The sequence below is a fragment of the Bison bison genome, unplaced genomic scaffold (assembly GCF_000754665.1).
Source record: "Bison bison bison isolate TAMUID 2011002044 unplaced genomic scaffold, Bison_UMD1.0 scf7180017864291, whole genome shotgun sequence".
Taxonomy (NCBI): Eukaryota; Metazoa; Chordata; class Mammalia; order Artiodactyla; family Bovidae; genus Bison; species Bison bison.
Genome location: NW_011494863.1, coordinates 6,886,950 through 6,902,992, shown reverse-complemented (window position 1 = coordinate 6,902,992; position 16,043 = coordinate 6,886,950). Strand labels below are relative to the sequence as shown.

The 16,043-nt window shown below is 41.5% G+C and overlaps 1 protein-coding gene across 3 annotated transcripts in view; it reads left to right on the top strand.

The window, feature by feature from the left end:
- PRELID2 (PRELI domain containing 2) overlaps positions 1-16,043 on the top strand; it is a 609,441-nt gene that overhangs the window by 54,318 nt on the left and 539,080 nt on the right. The window lies entirely within an intron of this gene.

The window sequence follows — 16,043 nt, the reverse complement described above, 5'->3', positions numbered from 1 at the left end:
CTTTCAGTTCCCTGGTTCATGCATCAAACTTGCACTGGTCATTGTTTTACATATGGTAATGCACATATTTCAATGGTATTAAAATTCATAATTATATTTCTCAGTGTATCTACATTTAACTTTTGATATGGATCCTTCCATATGTCTTTGTGTATATTTACATATGTATGTATATGTATTTTTTTGAAAAACAAAATTGAGATTATTCTGACCTTGGACATACTGTGAACATTTCTCTATGTCATGACACATTTTCCATATTCTTTGAAACCATGATTTTTGATGCTTTCATAATATGTCACTGGCATAATAGCCCTTATTGTTGATTTCTGTTTTTTTCCAGTATTGTTAATAATATTGTAATGAATCCATAAATGTAAATGCTTGTATTTATTTCTGGTCACTTTCTATGCTAACAAGTGTGCACAACTTAAAGACTTTTGATGTGTATCACCAATTTGCTTCCAGAAGAACTCTGCCTATTTTTAGCTTCCACTATGAGCTGGCTCTGGGTATTATCAGTTTTCTTTCTGTATGACTTGAATGAAGGACAACCTCTTAAAAGTTCCATTTGTTAGTAGGAAAGCAGGGCTAATTGGTCCACCCTCATAGGACTGTTGTGAAGAAGAAATGAAATGGTCAGCTCCAGGCTTTTAATTCTTACTCTAAAGACAGTGAGAGCTAATGCTTCTGTCATTAACTAGTTGTGTGACCTCAGTTCTCCTCCAAGGTTTGAACTGTGTCTTTGGGTGAGTTGCCCTGAACTGCTCAATTCCTATCCACACATGCATGGTAGTCACAGTCCTAAAAATGAATGACCATTTCCAAACCCAATAATGATTCCAAGATAGAAGAGAGCAAATAAAACTGTCATTCTAAAGTATAAACTAACAAATAAAACATAAGAACACTAGTGTAATGTTCTGCTGACTATATGGAAGACATGTATTTCCCACTTGGTTATGTGACTTCTTTTAAGATTCTTTGCATTATTGGAATCACTTGAAGAACAGATGAAATATATTCTGTCCATCTAATTTCCCAGCTTTCAATTTAAATCTGTTGATAATACTTTTTAATCCCATTCTTGAGCACTCAGATAGATTGATTTACTTGATATTTATTCATTAGATGGTGTGAGAATACTACCAGGATTCTGATTTTTAACAACTTATTTCTAGATCAGTTAAATAATGGTAACTGCACTCTCCTTGTATACCCCACTCCCCACCAACTCCTCTCAGCCTGCTCTTACCTTTGGTGTTTTAGTTCCAAGAAATGTAACCTTCTCAGTGAAAACATCTTAGTGAAAATGAGTATTCTGTCAGCGATGCAGTTTTTGTTCCCTCTACAGAATTTAAATCCATGCCTCCAACTTGACTGTGAGACTAAGGAATTCAGAAATCCCTCCACGGCTCATTTGAATTCACTGGGGTTGTAATAGACTACTCAGTGGTAAAGCTTTTGGGAATCCCTTGAATCAGCCAGCTGGAATTCTGGGGTTTTACTGTCTATGAAACTAAATGAAACCTGGGAAGTTAAGCTGTTTCCTGAAATGTTACAAAGTGGGTTCCTGAGCTCAGGATGCTTCACTGTGTCATTATTTGCATAGTGATTGGAAGTCATGTCTCTGCACAATGCAGTATGGAGCCCAAGGGCCAGGAATCAGGAACCTGGGCTCCAGCCCTGCCTTGACTGCTCTTTCTTGGCTACAGTGCTTGGACTAGTTCCTCTGAACTTCACTATTATATATATATATTTTTTTTTTTTTTTTTGTAAAATCAGGGATTAGATTAGGAGGTTGTTTTCAATTCTGACATTGTATATGTCTGGTCTCCCTGGTAGCTCAGATGGTAAAGTTTCTCAACCTGCAGTGCAAGAGACCTGGGTTTGATCCCCGGATCAGGAATATCCCTTGGAGAAGGGAATGGCAACCCACTCCAGTATTTTTGCCTGGAGAATTTCATGGACAGACCATGGGGTCACAAAGAGTTGGACACACCTGAGTGACTAACACTTTCACACTTCCTTTTCCCCCCAGTGTGTAAATACCAAGAATTTAAAATTTGTCTGACAAATAGTCCTGAAGTCTGCATAAAAATTCATGAGTTGAAGCCAAGTAGAGATCCAAAGAAATGGCAACCCACTCCAGTGTTCTTGCCTGGAGAATCCCAGAGATGGTGGAGCCTGGTTGTCCTCTGTCTATGGGGTCACACAGAGTCGGACAGGACTGAAGCGACTTAGCAGCAGCAGCAGCAGAGATCCAAGAACATCAGAGATGATTCATGCAGTGAGTAGACAGTCAAGGGTTGAGGTGACAGCAATAAAATATTTACAGATAAAACACTTTTTATTTTTTTTAACATTTTTATTTATTGATTTATTTTTGGCTGTGCTGGGTCTTCCTTGCTGCACAGGCTTTCCTGTAGTTGTGAGCAGGGGCTGCTGGTGCGTGGACAATCACTGAGTGGCTTCTCTTGTTGCTGAGCACAGGCTCTAGGGTACACAGGCCTCAGTATGCGGCATGTGGGCTCAGCAGTTGCAGCTCCAGAGCTCTAGAGCGCAGGCTCAATTGTTGGAGTGCACAGACTCAGTTGTTCTGCAGCATGTGGGATCTTCTTGGACCAGGGATCGAACCCGTGTCTCCTGCGTGACAGGCAGATTCTTTACCACTGAGCCACCAGGGAAGCCCTAAAAATAAGGCACTTTTTAGAAATACTAATTAGCAAGAGAGGGTGGTAAGCTTGTGGTAGGGATGTTGCAATGTCATTTTATAATTTTATTCATATGAGCTAAATGCACTGCATATTATAAATATTTATCTTTTTGAGAATATTTATTTATTTGGTTGTGTCAGGTCTTAGTTGCAGCATGAAGACGTTTGTTGTGTGTGTTATCTGGGATCGTTGGTTGCAGTGCATGGACTCTTTAGTTGTGGCACACTCGCTCAGTAGTTGCAGCGCTTGGGTTTAATTGCTGTACAGCTTGTGGGATCTTAGTTCCCTATCCAGGGATCAGTCTCATGTCCCCTGCATTGCAAGGCAGATTCTTAAACCACTGGACCCCCAGGAAAGTCCCCTTGTCTTTGAGTATTGGTATCCAGTGATAGTTATGCTGGCTTATGTTCAGTCCATGCCTCTATAAACACAGACTTTTCTGGAAAATTTGGAGAAAGCCAGATACAATACTAATACTAGTAACTGTAATTAGTTGAGTGTTCACCAGGAGGCAGGTCCTGCCCTGTCTTATGAACATTGAGTTCTCCCAATAATCCTCTAAGAGAGAGATGTTGTTATTGCCAGTTATCCATTTTACAGATGAAGGAACAGAGGCACATGGAGATTAAATTACATGCACAGTGTCATCAGCCAGTATCCAGAGCTTGGTACACACCTGACTTTGAACTAGAAACTTAAACCTTAAACTGTACGCTGTGGCCCTTGTTTTTCTGTTGCTCTTTTGTGCTCACACCCAACCAGAATCGTTGGAGATTTTGAAGTCTTGCTCTCCTCACTGTTCTGGTTGGATTTTCCAACCAATCTATTACTTTTCTGAGTCTGTTCTCAGACTCTGTTGTGGTGAGTTCAGAGACAGTGGGAAAATAGGAATTGGTGGCCACTGTCAATCTTCGCATACACTTTGTACACCTAAGATAGGCGCAGAATTGAGAACTGAAACAGCTCTGACCGGGCTGTGTTGAAATACCGAGAACTAGGGGCTGCCCCACAGCATGTATGGACTAAGCGCATTTTCGTCACAGATCTTTGGTGTATCAAGTCTGTTGTAGAATTGGGATTGGATTTGGCTAAATTCTTGGTGCTAAATTAAGCCTCTCTGACCAACAAGGCCAGGAAAAGGTCACTCAGGAATCTCAGATCAGGGGTTAATACAGAATTCTCTGTAGAGCAGCTTGAATAGCAAAGATAAGTTAATTTCTTGAAGGTACATCTAATAGTGAAACTTCAGTTTTGTGCTCAAGTCCTGGAGTGTGATAATTAAATTCCCCTTGAGTGCTCCAACGTGTCCAGCTGTTCGTCTTGATCATTCTCTACCCCCCTGTCGGTGGTCATTTCTTATTTTATCTCACTCTGCAGTAGAACGTCATCTCTTGCTGAAGGGTCCCTCTGGTGTGCCCACCCTCTGTGGGCCTGGGGACATCAGACAGAACCCGAGGTAGATGATGGGGGACAGGCTGGGGTGTCTGCCTGTTAAGGAGAAAAGGAGCCTTGTATCTCAGAAACCCAGGTTTGTTGTGGTGATATTTCTTTCAATTGCCTTGGCATTGCATTTGCTGCTTGGGATTTGCTGCCTTATTCTTTGTCTAGCTTTCTTCCTTATATTCTAGCTAAACAGCTTTTCTCTGAATTTTCCTGGTAAAGAAAAATGGTGGGTTTTTGAGAGTTAATTAACTCCTTTCATGTTGACACCTGGTTTAATAAGAATTTAAAAGACTATAATTAAAATTTTTCTCGATCACTCGCCTTTGGTGAGGATGTAGCTTTTATTACTCTTAAGACGTGAATGTTTGTGAAAGCCCACTAGTTTTTATACTCTCTGCATTTCTTGATATGTTTGGAATATTTCATAATTTAAAAAATTGCTGCACTCCCTCCAGAAGGCTCTTTCAGTTTTTAAACAAAATTTTAAAAAACATTTTATATAAAATGTTTTGAGTAGGCATTACCTGCGCATAAATGTTTTAAACCATATTTCCAGCAGAGGCATTTATGTTCTTTTGCCCCGGCTTTCTTTGAAAGCAGCAGCATACCTTATACTGACCAGCCGTGTGACCTTAGGCACACCGCTTCATTTTCTGAGTCTCATTTTTGTCATCTGTAAAATGAGGATAATGTAGGAACCTACTTCAGATACTACTTGTGAGAGGTGAATGAGTTACGTACATAAAATGCTTAGGAGAGGACTTGGTATCCAGTAGATGATCAGTTGTTACTACTATTTAAAAAGAAAAATGCAAGGATGTTATAGGCAAAAACTGAAATTTTCATTATGACACCATAGACAAATGTTTGGTGGTTACGATGAGCCTGTTTTTGCTCAACTCAACCTGTGTTTAAATGTCTGTGCCCTCCCTTATAGGGTGGATACGAATTTAACCTCTGTAGGTAAAGTATGAACGTAGTACCTACCTTGTGAGTAGGAGAATTAAGGGAAATAGCATAAACAGGTGCTCAAAATACCTTGCCACACAATAAATACTCCATAAATGATAACTGTTATCTTTCCGTTATAACCCAAATTGGCATATTTCCTTCTAGTCTTTTATGTGCAGATTTCAAGCACTCATAATTATAGTATAAGTACAATTTTATGTCTTGCTTTTTTTCAAGTACTGTTTTATCACAAATGCATTTCACAGTAACTACACAAACTTTGAAGCCATCATTTTTTTAAATATATTTTGCTTACAGCAATTTTAATATATCCTCTGACCTTTAACAGAAACATTTCTTTTCAATGAATTCTAGAGTATTACATTTCATGGTCTCATAACATAGCCTCATTGGAAAATATAACTCATTCTTTGTATCTTATAGGCTGATTTATTTACTTTATTTTTGGCTCCTCTGAGTCTTTGTTACTTTGCATGGGCTTTCTCTAGTTGCGGCGAGCGGTGGCTATTTTCCAGTTGCAGTGCGCGGGCTTCTCATTGAGGTGGCTTCTCTTGTGAAGCACGGGCTCTGGGTTACCAGGGCTTCAGTAGTTGCAGTGCACAGCTTAGAGCTCTCAGTGAAGCCATCATTTTAATGACTGCATTCAGTTCAGTTCAGTTGCTCAGTCGTGTCCAATTCTTTGCGACTCCATGGACTGCAGCATGCCAGGCCTCCCTGTCCATCACCAACTCCTGGAGTTTACTCAAACTCATATCCATTGAGTCATCCAACCATCTCATCCTTTGTCATCCCCTTCTCCTCCCACCTTCAATCTTTCCTAGCATCAGGGTCTTTTCAGATAGTATTGGAGTGTCAGCTTCAGCATCAGTCCTTCCAATGAATATTCAGGACTGATTCCCTTTAGGATGGACTAGTTGGATCTCCTTGCCGTCCAAGGGACTCTCAAGAGTCTTCTCCAACACTACAGTTCAAAAGCATCAGTTCATCGGTGCTCAGCTTTCTTTATAGTCCAACTCTCACATCCATACATGACTACTGGAAAAACCATAGCCTTGACTAGATGGACCTTTGTTGGCAAAGTCATGTCTCTGCTTTTTAATATGCTGTCTAGGTTGGTCATAACTTTTCTTCCAAGGAGCAAGATTTTTTTAATTTCATGGCTACAGTCACCATCTGCAGTGATTTTGGAGCCCCAAAAAATGACTGCATAATATTCATTAAGTAGTTGTATAACAATTGATTTCACCATTTCTTCAGTATTGAGCACCAAAGTTCTTTCTGAGTCCTACCGTTGTAAACAAGGCCATGTGAAACATCTTTATACACAGAGTCCTTCCTATTTTATATCGTTACCTTAGAAAAATTCCCTAAATGTTACTGGTATGTAAGTATTTTCTTCTTTTTTTTTTTCCTTTTTATGAAACCATTAGAATAAGGTTTATTATTGAATTGTACAGTTGAAAGATCAGGGTATCATCTCCTGCATTCACTTTTTTTTTAAGTTAATTTTTATTGGCGTATAGTTGCTTTACAATGTTGTGTTAATGTCTGCTGTACAGCAAAGTGAATCAGATGTGTTTACATTTATCATCTGTTTTTTGGATTTCCTTCCCATATCCAGGGAGAAGGAAATGGCAACCCACTCCACTATACTTTCCTTGGAAAGTCCCTGGACAGAAGAGCCTGGCTGGCTACAGTCCACGGGGTCTCAAAAGAGACCATAAGAGTTGGACATGACTTCCTGCTGCTGCTGCTGCTAAATCGCTTCAGTCGTGTCCGACTCTGTGCGACCCCATAGACAGCAGCCCACCAGGCTCCCCCGTCCCTGGGATTCTCCAGGCAAGAACACTGGAGTGGGTTGCCATTTCCTTCTCCAATGCATACAAGTGAAAAGTGAAAGTGAAGTCGCTCATTTGTGTCCGACTCTTCGCGACCCCATGGACTGCAGCCCACCAGGCTCCTCCATCCATGGGATTTTCCAGGCAAGAGTACTGGAGTGGGCTGCCGTTGTCTTCTCTTGGACGTGACTTAGCAATTACACCAACAAAATAGTTGCTTCACAGTGCTGTGTTAGTTTCTGCTGTACAGCACAGTGAATAAATATGTTTACATATATCACCCCTTTTTGGATTTCTTTCCCATTTAGGTCACCACAAGCACTGAGTAGGGTTCTCTGTGCTGTTCAGTAAGTTCTCATTGGTTATCTACTTTATACCTAGTGTCAATAGTCTGTGTCTCTGTTTGTCAGCCCAAGTCTCCCAGTTCATCCCAGGCCCTCCTCTCCCCCTTGGTGTCCATACGTTTGTTCTCTGTGTGTCTGCGTCTCTATTTCTGCTTTTGCAAATAGGTTCATCCATAGTATTTTTCTAAGTCTCTATATATGTGCTAATATTTGTTTTTCTGACTTAATTCACTCTGTATAATAGTCTCTGGGCTCCTCCACATCTCTGCAAGTGGCACAATTTCATTCCCTTTTTATGGCTGAGTAATTTCCCACTGTATATGTGCCAGGATATTTTCTTTATCCATATTGGTTTGTGAGTATTTTCATGACTCTTTGAATGTATTTTTTGTCTCCCTCACTGAATGATAGGCTTCTGAGTGGACCTTACCACATTGTCTTCAGTATCTAGCACACAGTTAGTGCCCAATAAATATTTAGTGAATTAGTGAACAAATGTATATCCTAGTGTATTATTTTCCAAAAGTAGTAAGACTGCTTAATATTTCCATTGTATTATCTTTTAAAAAAATCTTAAAAGCAAAGAAGCTTTTTATCTCTTAGGGCAACAGGAAAGAAAACAGTAGCAAGTAATATTTTGTTGAACATGTTCTTGCCCCGGGCATCATACTTAATACGTTACATGCATTAGCTCCTCCCAATTGCTCAACAGTTCTCTGAGATAAGTATGATTTTTATGGATGACCAGGCTCAGAGAAGTGAGTTGACTTGCCGAAGATCACCCAGCTAGTGAGTGGTAAAATCCTTGCTCAAAGCAGGCAGTTGGATCCTGAGTCCGAACACTTGATGACTAGGTTGCATATTCCTGCTAATCTTAATTTTTCCACACTGTACCCTTTTACACTCCAGCCAGTCTAACAAATGATTTCCCAAGGAGCCTGACTTTGTTGACCAAATCTCAAACAAGGTGTGAATAAGAGTTGTCCCTCAGCCCTGAGCATTTTGCATGAGCCTCAGAACGAGAGGCAGAATTACTTACCACCCTGCTTATTTAAGAGGAATTCTACCCTTGCGGTTCACCGAGTGAAGGGTGTTTGAATGTATTTTTTTTACAAGCCTCAGATTTTTTAATTGAAGGGAAGAATTTTATTAGATTTTATTAACATTCAAGACAGCTGTTAGAGTTAGAACATTATCCACATGGGGGTTATTCATCCACACAGGAATATCTGGGACCGAACAGTACAAAGAGTATGAGCCTAAGGATTAACCAATAATGCCCTGTTTAGTTAGCAGTTGAAATATTAGAGCAACTTTTAAAAGTATCAGCTATGTTATTACTTCCATTTCTTCAGTCTCTCCTTTCCCTATATCAGTTCATTACAGGGCCTGGGAATTTTAAAGAACTTTTGCATCTATAAGTGCTACCCAGTATTTCCCACCCCCCGCCCCCACCCCTCTGCAAATGATTGATGCTTAAAAAACAGCCTGTGGGTTATCTTTAGATTGTTTTTTGTGTATAGAGATTTTTCTCTTTTAGGCATGTATATGTAGCTTTTGTCCTGGCTGCTCTTGTTTTGTGAAATTAAATGCTTTTAAAAAAAGCATCTCATCTTAAACTTACTGTTCTGCCACTCCCCAGGTCACATGAAGGATGGGCAGTGAAGGTGAGCTTCACTGTTATATCTCTGTTGCTCATGTTCCCTTGGACGCTGGCCAAGTTGTAACCTGATTCCTCATTCTCCCTCCTCTGGTTTTGTCCCCAAGAAGCAATGATCATGCTTAGCACTGAAAGGCCTTTCAGGGGAAGTAAGGGCTCTCCGGATTGGCATTTGACCAAGCAAGGAGTTCTAATCAGCAGATGCTGTGCTGAAACAGAAGCGCTTCCAGCGCCCAAGTGTGTCCTCTGATTTCTGCAGGGTGCACGAAGGAGCTTCACTTGCTATCAACAGAACATGAAATGGATTTGGAGCTGTGGTGAGGTGCTTTTATTCTTAGGACAGTTCCAAGAACTGTATGTAATTTGGTTTCACCTGCCTCCCCTAAATTTGTAAGATTAAAACCACCCAGATATAGATAGAAATAACTTTATGACGGCAGGAAGGACTGTGCCCAAGGTGAAAAAATGACAAACAGGAAAGCTAACAAATCTCTTTAGGGAGGTGGTGTGTTTAGGGCTTAGAGTCACAAAAAACCTGGATGTGAATCTAGACTCTGCACTTACTAGCTGAGAGCCTTTGATCAGGTCACTTCCCTCATCTGAATTTCGCTTTCCTCAGGGCTTCCCAGGTGGCTCAGCAGTGAAGAATCTGCCTGCCAATGCAGGTGATGTGGGTTCGATCCCTGGTTCAGGAAGATCCCCTGCAAAGGAAATGGCAGCCCACTCCAGTATTCATACCTGAAAAATCACATGGACAGAGGAGCCTGGTGGGCTACGTTCCATGGGGTCAAAGAGAGTCGGTCATGACGGAGCAACTGAGCACAAGGACACATGTTTCGGTTTCATAGCTTGGGTTTGAGGGTTACATAAGACAAGGCCTGTAACGTGCTCAGCATACGTGCTCAGCATAGCCCGTTGGGCCCCAGCTTCTCAGCAATCAGGCTTAGATTCTACCTAGTTCCGTCTCTATTGCAGACGACGTCTGTGACCTAGGAAGGCTGGTTTACCCTGCTGAGCTCAGTGTTATCAGGCAGCAGTATTACTAACTCTTAGAGGTGATGTTGCGAGCAAGTGAAATATTCTCTGTGTTCTCAGGTCACTGACCACCAACTGCCGTCCCTTGTTGTGGGCGTCCCAATACCCGGTAGCACATATGGATGCAAAAGTTCTTTAAGTTTGTGAGGCCCCCAGTCAGATTTAGGTCCATAGAGAAATCGGTAGCTACTTTCCAGGCCATAGGGGGAATGGAAGGTGATGGTTAATGACACTGTCGTGTGTCAGCAGCTTTGTGTCTTGCCTCTTTGAATCCTCACAGTGATCCTACAAGGATGTGTGTGTGTGTGTTCTCTTCCCTCCTCCCATTTCACAGACACAGATGCACTGTGAGTACCCATTGTGGAAAAAGTGGGAGAGATCCAGGTTTAAATTCCAGGTTGGCTACTTACTAGCCATGTGACCTTGAATAACCTATTCATGCCCAGTTTTCTTACCTGTAATGGTGAGAGTAAAAATAGCACCTTGTAAGACTGTTGAGAGGATTAAATGTGATAATGTAGGCAAAGCCCCGCAGCATTGAGTACGCCCCAGATAAATTGTTAGCCTCAGTATTGTTGAGATCTGGTGGGATGGGTTGATCGGTTGTTTTTTTTTTTTTTTTTGGCTGCGTCAAGTCTTAGCTGCCGCACAAGGGGTCTTCATTATGTCATGGAGATCTTCCATTGGGGTGCATGGGTTCAGTAGTTGCAGTGAGTGGGCTTAGTCACTCCACAGTTTGTGGCATCTTAGTTACCCAACCAGAGATGGAACCCATATCCCTTGCATTGCAAGGTGGATTCTTAACCACTGGACCACCAGGGAAGTCACAGGCTTTGGTGGGATATAGCTTTGACCAAAATAAGGCTTTGGAAAATTATATTTTGTTCAAAGAAAATACATAATTCAAAGTCAGCAGACTGGCCCTGCTTGTAAAGAAGGCTATTATAGAAATTTGAGAATTTAGGGGAAGGAGAAAAGTAGAGATAAAAGATTAAAAGAAAATTGTCTGGGCATCCGTTGGATTTATCTATTATCTAGGCGACGGTTGGATTTATTTATTCTTTTAGGGACAGTTCACTGATTAAATGTACAAGCATGCTGTTAGCCATTGTCTCTCTCAGAACGGGGAAAAAACAAGGGGAAATTATGACTGAGCAAAAAACCTGATGAATAGCGAAAAAAAAAAAAAAACTAATAAAGGGAATTGATAGGAACCCTGTTGTCTTAGTTTGGTAGGATAAGAGTTTGGAGAAGGCACTGGCAACCCACTCCAGTACTCTTGCCTGGAAAATCCCATGGACGGAGGAGCCTGGTAGACTGCAGTCCATGGGGTCGCTAAGAGTCGGACACGACTGAGCGACTTCACTTTTACTTTTCACTTTCATGCATTGGAGAAGGAAATGGCAACCTACTCCAGTGTTCTTGCCTGGAGAATCCCAGGGACGGGGGAGCCTGGTGGTGTGCCGTCTATGGGGTCGCACAGAGTCGGACACGACTGAAGAGACTTAGCAGCAGCAGCAGCAGGATAAGAGTTGGCACAAGACTTGGTACTGGGACCCTTTGGTGCCAGGCACCCAGCCAGTGCTGCTTCAATGTAAGGAAGATTGTGTTGTAATGAGGCCTGAGATAGAAGGAATAAGGAGTAAAGAGCATCCCATCAATGGAGGTTTCTAAGCAAGATGATCAGTTGTCAGAAATGTCATAGGTGGATGTGGCACTGGCCAGTGTGGGAGGGTAGCCTGATGTTTAAAAAAAATCACTGGGCTTCCCTGATGTCTCAGCAGGTAAAGAATCCACCTGCAATGCTGGAGACACAGGAGTTGCAGGTTTGATCCCTGGGTCTGGAAAATCCCCTACAGGAGGAAATGGCAACCCACTCCAGTATTCTTGCCTGAAAAATCCTGTGGACAGAGGATCCTGTGGGCTACAGTCCATGGGGTCTCAAAAGAGTCAGACACGACTAAGTAAAAAAATTACTGCTGATTATATCTGACAGATACATATGAACAGGGCATATTTTGCACGAAGTCTGAGGAAAACTGAAATTTTATACAAGTCACATTTAAAAAAATTGAAAATACACTTACTGAGTCACATTGGATTGTGGGAGACCAATGACTAAAGGCCTTTAGCCACTAAAAGGTTGATTTCAAGTCAAGGATCATTTGCAAATTGGCAGTGTGGAAAAGGCTCTGTCATCTCTCATTGTGATATTTGATCCCAGGACAACTCCCTAAACTGGATGGGCTGCTTTCATTTCTTTGCTGAGAGTTTCTTATCTGGACTGAATAATATAGTGTCCTTTGCAAGTTTTTAGATTTTTATTATTTGGGGATATATTCTTTTCCTTTTACAAATCCGAGATTAAATATTCTCCTGAAGAAGAGAGGAAGATTTATAAATTGAAGCAGAGACATCTGAATTATTGAATCAATTTAATGTTCTGCAGTTACACCTAAGACTGTTGAGTTACTTATCAAAATAAAAATAAATCTTACTCAAGAGTTTATTAGCCCCTGTGGGAAAATGATACTGAAGTCATACAGTCTGTTAGGATATTCCTACTTGAAAAGCATTGTATTTAAAATAGTTTGTAGATATGATTAAATATTGATTTGTGTATTAAGAATCTTGTCATTTAGTTTGGGTGCAGGGCTGAAATATCTGATTTATATATATATCAGGCTCTTTGAGCAGGATCGATATGGAAAGGAAGAAAAACTCTTGCTGTGTACCCAACATCACACTAGGTGCCTTAATGCGTGCAGTCTCATTAAAACCCTACAGCTCTGCGGTGTTCTAGGATCCTGAATCCTGGACTCTAAATCCTGATTGTTGTTGTTTAGTCACTAAGTCGTGTCTGACTCTTTGCATACCAATGGACTGCAGCTCACCAGGTTTCCCTGTCCTTCGCTATCTCTGGAGTTTACTCAAACTCATGTCCACTGAAGCAGTGATACCATCCAACCATCTCATCCTCTGTCGCCCCCTTCTTCTACTGCCCTCAACCTTTCCCAGCATCAGGGTCTTTTCCAGTGAGTCGGTTCTTCGCAGCAGGTGGCCAAAGTATTGTACTGAAGCTGAAGCCTCAGTGTCAGTCCTTCTAATGAATATTCAGAGTTAATCCTGATTGTATTGGGTGAAATCAAGATGAGCCTTGGGACTCATCCAAAAAAAATCATCTCTAAGGCAGATAGGAGGGTAAAATAAGCCGATGCAGGTAAAACACTCCGCACAGTGCCTGGCACACAGTATGTGCCAGGACATTTTAACTCTTGCTGTAGTCTGGTGTTATCCCAGTTTAATAAATGCGAAATGCCAGATATAAAAGCCTCAGAATAAAAGACACTTTATTGTGGAAAAGATCTTTTTCTGGAGAAGCATTGAGCAATGTTTCTCTTCCTGAGCGTGGATTCCTCCCTTTCTGTCTCTCCCTCCCTCCCCGTCCCCCTTCCTCATTCCTTCCTTCCTTTCTGCGGTTGAAGTGGGCTAGAGGCAGATCACCTGGAGCCTTCTAACCATGGTAAAGAAGGTGAATTTTACTATAAAAGCAGTGGAACACTGAAGCAGGGAAAGCAACATTTTCTTATTCTGTTTTTTATTGGTACTGTTAGGATTCTACATAAAGTAAATAAAAAGATTCTGGGGAAGTTTTATGTAAACCAACTTAAAAAAGTTGAGAATCAAAAGAGAAGTGAGGTTTTTAAAGTAAACTTGCTGCGTACGTTCTTAGCAGGAGGTGAGTGGTTTTATAAAGCACACTCGGCACCTGGGATGACCTCGCTTTCTAGCTCCTCTTGGCTGATCCGGATTTAGGTCCCATTTTCAGGCCTCCAAGCTGCTGTCAGTCAGCTCTTTCCACAACATTCCCTCCCGTTTATCGTTCATACTTCTATTCTTTCCTTGTTTTTGTTTTTTCATTTCCTATGGCAACTCGTATTATCCTGACCTTTTACCACACTGTCTAGGATGCTAACTACTGGGCCGATCGCACTATAATTCCAAAACTAACACTCATCAGCCTGGCATTCAGAACTAATCAGTTGATCAGCCTTATGATTCATAAATATTGAGCATGTGTTTTGTGCCAAATTCTGCGCTAGACAGTAAAGATTCAAATGTAAGTAACTGTTGCTCCCTGTCTCTGAGCACTTTCTCGTCTAATGTGGTAGCCTTGTAAACCGATGATTAATTGGTCGAATGATAGATTCATTCCTTCAGTAGACATTCACTGCAGGCCTTCTGTGTACTGGGCGTTGTTCTTCTAGGGGTCACAACTTGTACAAGACAGACAAGGCTCTCAGCCTTAATGGAATTTGCATTCTAGTGAGATTAGATGGTCACGAAAGAGATTTAGATGAACAACTATTTATTTACTGAGTATTTACCAGAAGCTGGGTACTCTGGTAACCAGATAAAACATTATTATTTTGACTGATTCTTACGAAAGCCTGTTACTACATCATCTCCTTCAAAGATGAGACAGTTGATGATTAGAGAATCTAAGTAAAATGCCCAAAGTTTCACAGTTAAATTGGACTTGGCCCTAAATCTGAGTGTTGTTGCATAATTACAGGGCTATTTATGGGAAGTTGTATGTGCTTTTGTCTCTTCTAGGAAAGAGCAGAGCTGAGGTGGGAGGAAGGGTGTGTGTGAGCAGGTGGTGGTGGGGGGCGTGGAAACATGGGAAGTGTAATACTCTCATTGCTGCTGCATCCAGTCCACTTCCTCCCCCTCCGGAAGGCGGACGCTTAACCGCACAAGCACTGATGTTCCCGCCCCCATGCCTGTTGTTAGTCCCCGCAATGCTTGACATTCCCCTCGCTCTTTATGTCATGTTCACAGCCAGGCTTGGGTCTTGTTCAAACCATTCATCTTCCAGCAGCTTCTCTAGGTCCTCCCTTCATGCAGGATCAGTGTGTACTTTCCTTCTTCCATTGAACTTTTTTTTTTTTTTCTAAACATGGTAATACTTCTCAGAGGCTGTCTTGTTTTTCAGTTATTTTGCATTCCTCGTAATTCCTCCCAAGAAATCGATGACCCCTTGAACAGAAGCATCATGCCTTACATGCAGCTCATTCCTCACAGCATCAGTGCAGTCTTTTATACACAGTGGGCGCTAATATTGTCCCTGGTACTTATTCCAAAGCCATGATGCACAAGAATGCTTTCTTTTCAGCAGTGGGAGAAGTCTTCTGGTGCTTAAGCTGGTTATCGCAGTACCTAGCTTCTGGTTAAACACTAAGTACACAAATAGTTATTCTTCATCTAATTATGGCCAATCTTGTATTATTGTGATAATTAGGTGAGCAGCTCTTTTGTTAAGAGCCCCCTACAGATGTGTCTTTTAGAACTGCTTTGGAATTTTGTAATTTTTTTTAAGCTGGTGTGATCTTAGTTCCCTGACCAGGGATCAAACCCAGGCCTCTGTCAATGGAAGTGCAGAATCCTAAACACTGGACCACCAGGGAATTCCCTAAGGACTTTGTAATTTTTGTAAGGTCTGATATTCCTCTCTTCTCCTCTGCTTGGACCTTCCCTTCACTCTGTATGTCACAGTCACAGCCAGGCTTGGGTCTTACTCAAACTGCAGCTTCTGCAGTCCTCCTTCATGCCAGCCTCCTCAGGACCTCCTGAATTTAAGTCCGAGCGTCTTAAGGAAGCATCTGTTTGATAATAAAATAAATATACTGTCTGGATCTAGCCACCTTTAGTAACTTTCTCTGCCTCCTCTTCAGGCAAGCTTTTCATTTTCTGTAATAATTAGCTTTCTCAAATGCTCTGAGAATAGGGGAATTTGTGAAGTGTTTTGAATTTGAAAAATGCGACTCTGGGTCTCCTCCCTGGGGACCCATCTGGCCAGCGTAGCCCTGGAATGAAGGAGATGAGAGAGGGAGGGCTCCCATGTCTGTACATTGGCAAATAGAGAAAGATGGCTGGGAAACGGGAAAAAATGCTCAGAGGGGAAGGAAATAATAAAATCAAGCTGCTTTATGGCTCATCAGTCCAAAAAGCTTTTGAGTTAAGCTCTATC